This window comes from Delphinus delphis, chromosome 4 (genome assembly GCF_949987515.2).
Source record: "Delphinus delphis chromosome 4, mDelDel1.2, whole genome shotgun sequence".
Lineage (NCBI taxonomy): Eukaryota > Metazoa > Chordata > Mammalia > Artiodactyla > Delphinidae > Delphinus > Delphinus delphis.
This window is the reverse complement of record NC_082686.1, coordinates 136,307,921-136,310,649: the sequence shown is the minus strand read 5'-3', so window position 1 is coordinate 136,310,649 and position 2,729 is coordinate 136,307,921. Positions and strand designations below refer to the sequence as shown.

At 41.4% G+C, this 2,729-nt stretch overlaps 1 pseudogene; it reads right to left on the bottom strand.

Annotated features, from left to right (window-relative positions):
• Positions 1 to 651: 651 nt before the first annotated feature.
• LOC132424478 (nucleoside diphosphate kinase, mitochondrial pseudogene) lies at positions 652 to 1,393 on the bottom strand (annotated as a pseudogene).
• Between the last annotated feature and the right edge of the window lie 1,336 nt (positions 1,394 to 2,729).

Sequence of the window (2,729 nt, the reverse complement as noted above, 5' to 3'; positions counted from 1 at the left end):
TTGGGAAGAACTGATATCTTAACAATATTGAGTTTTCCTTTGCCTCCTGGATCTGTCAGTTACTGATAGAGGAATGTTGAAATCTCCAACTATAATAGTGAATTTGTCTATTTCTCCTTGACATTCTGTCAGTTTTTGCCTCATATATTTTGATGCTCTGTTGTTAGGCACATACACATTAAGTACTATTATGTTTTCTTGGCAAATTGACTCCTTTATCATTATGTAATGATTCTCTTTATCCCTGAAAGTTATCCTTGCTTCTGAAGTCTGTTCATCTGCCATTAATATAGCCACTTCTGCTTCCTTTGATTCATATTAGGATTGTATATCTTTCATCCCTTTACTTTAAAATTTTTTCACAGCACAGTGAATTTTAACATTCCCCGCTTTGGGGAATGAGAAGTGGCAAAGCCCACATTTGGAAACACTCAAAAAGTTGTCCAGCACTTTGGTAGAGAAGGGATTTGGTCCAAATTCTTTCTAGTTTAGGAGGCGGAAAGGCAAATAAAGTTGGTTGCTCTAACCACTCTGTCCTGGGGTGAAGTTGAAGGTGGACAGGGAAATGGTCTGAGACAGATGGGCAGAGCATGAGTGTGAGCTCAAGTTCTTTCCAACAGAGGTAGTTGGTCCTGGGTGGATGCTAGGGAGTCAGAGCAGCCTGAGGGTTTGGGCTGAGTAGATGTTGCTGTGGTTGCCTTCCTTCGCCCAGTCCACCAGCTCCCTGCTCCTGAACCACAGACGGATCTCCCTCTGGGCCCCTACACAAGGCACTGGCCTGGATGATGTTCCCACACACACATGAATCAGTCCAGATCATTTCTGGGAGCCTCATTTTCCCACCAGTCCTTGAGTGTTAACCCCTTTTGCTGTCTTCTGATGTGGAGGCTGAAGTCTCCCTGGAGTCTTCCCTGATGGTGCCAGGGGCAACCTCAGCAGAGTTGCTGTTTCCTATCATGGCCCTTGTGGTATAGACTACATGGGGGTCTTGCCAGACCATAGGGACCAGGGGCCAGAGCTCATGTAGCTGATGAGGGCTGGGTAAAAGGGCTTCCTCCTGGTAGTGGTAGACCTCAGCCAAGATACTGTCTGGTGCCTGCAGTGTCTTTGGCCCCACCAGCCCGAGGACCCTGCTCTCAAAGCCCTGGATCACAATCGCAAGGAGCCACTGCTGCAGGCCATCTGGCTTCACTTTGACCAGAATCGCTCCAGGCCCAGGCGGGCCCTTCAGAGCTAGGACACACAAGCAGGTGTGGCCAAGGACTGGCAGGCTGCACACCAGCCTCCGCAGCCTGGTGCACCCCATGAGAGGCTGCCCATGAGGCCTGGGTGCTGGCTGCTGGATAAGCACTGCAGGGAACTCGCCCCAGCCGCCGCTGGAGCCCCCCTTCATCCCTTTACTTTTAATCTATTATTTTTTAATAATTAAAGTGAGTTTCTTACTGAACAGTCATGCACTTTTTGATCTACCCTGACAGTTTCTGTCTTTTACCATTTAGACCATTCACATTTAAAGTGATTATTCATACAGTTGGATAGATGTCTACCATATTTTTAACCCTGTTTTACTTGTCACACTTATCCTTTGTTACTTTGTTATCTTCATATTGTTTTCTACTTTTTCTGATTGTAAATCAGCATATGATTCCATTTTCTCTCCTCTCTTAGCATATCAGTTATACTTGTTTGTAAATTATTTTAGTGGTTGCTCTAGATTCTGCAATACTCATTTACAATTAACCTAAGCCTACTTTTGAATACACTATGTCACTTCACAAGTACTGCAGGGACCTGCTAACAGAGTGTGTCCAATTTCTCTCTCTCATCCCTTCTAACTCTTCTTTCCTTCATTTCATTTATTCATAAGTGATAATTATCCAATACATTGTTGCTACTATTACTTTGAACAGCTCTCTTTTAGAGCAGCTAAGAATAAGGAAAATATAATACTTTATTTTACCTTCATTTGTTCTGGTTCTAATGCTCTTCCTTCCTTTATGTAGACTTTCTTATCTGTATCATTTTCCATCTCTCTGAAGAACTTCTTAACATTTTCTGCAAGTCTACTGGCAACCAATTCCCTCAATTTTTGTCTGAGAAAGTCTTTATTTTTTCTTCATGTTTGAAGGATAATTTCACTGGATGTAGAACTCTAGGTTGATGATATTTTTTTCTTTCAATCCTTTAAATATTTCCCTTATTCTCACTTGCATGGTTCTGAAGAGAAGTCTGATGTAATCCTTATGCTTTTTCTTCTGCCTTTTTTTTATCAAAACTTTCTCTTTTTTGTTAGTTTTCTGCAGCTTGAATATAATATGCGTAGGTGTAGTTTTATTACATTCTCTCCTTGGTGTTCTCTGACCCTTGATCTGAGGTTTGGTGTCTGTCACTAATTTTGGAATATTCTCAGTCATTGTCACTTCAAATATTTCTTACGTTCTTTTCTTTCTTTACCTTCTGGTATTCCTACTACATGTGTCTTACAACTCTTATAATTGTCCCACAATTCTTAGATACCTGTTCCTTTTCTTTGGTCTGTTTTCTCTTTGCTTTCAGCTTGGGATATTTCTATTCACATATCTTCATATCTTATATCACTGATCCTTTCCTCAGCTGTTTCTACTGATGAGCCATCAAAGGCATTCCCCATTTCTGTTACAGACTTTTTTATTTCTAGCATTTAGTTTTGATTCTTTCCGTCTCTCTGCTTACATTACCCATCTGTTCTT